The following is a 466-nucleotide window of genomic DNA, read 5'->3' as shown; positions in this document are numbered from 1 at the left end:
TATTTTGTTTTGTATTTTACAGTCGTAATTCAGCGAATGCGCGTGGGTAAATGCCCCTTTTTATATTATTTGCTCGTCTGATCTGCGTGGATTGAATATAACATATAATCGTTTTACTCGGTTTGTGTCATTAGCGCAGCGTACGGAATGTCACAAGGCCATTGCTGTGGGAATTCGTGTTCGGTTAATGAGTCGTTATTGATTTGCGCACTAATAATTCCACGAATTATCCTGGTGGGAAATGTACACTATTGCAGAAATACTTGGCATCTACTCAAGCGGAGAGACGAGTGTGCGCTCGTTTGCATAAACATTGATGGATGGATAAACGTATGCTCATGAATTCATGTAATCTGCATGAGATGATACTGATTATTCCACGATCATAAACAGATTAACAGCTGCAGGAGTGGTTTGCAGAAGATAGCTGCAGAAGTGGGTTGGGCTCATTTAGTAGAATACACAT

Source organism: Penaeus monodon, chromosome 30, assembly GCF_015228065.2.
Source record: "Penaeus monodon isolate SGIC_2016 chromosome 30, NSTDA_Pmon_1, whole genome shotgun sequence".
Taxonomy (NCBI): Eukaryota; Metazoa; Arthropoda; class Malacostraca; order Decapoda; family Penaeidae; genus Penaeus; species Penaeus monodon.
Note: the sequence above shows the minus strand (reverse complement) of the source record.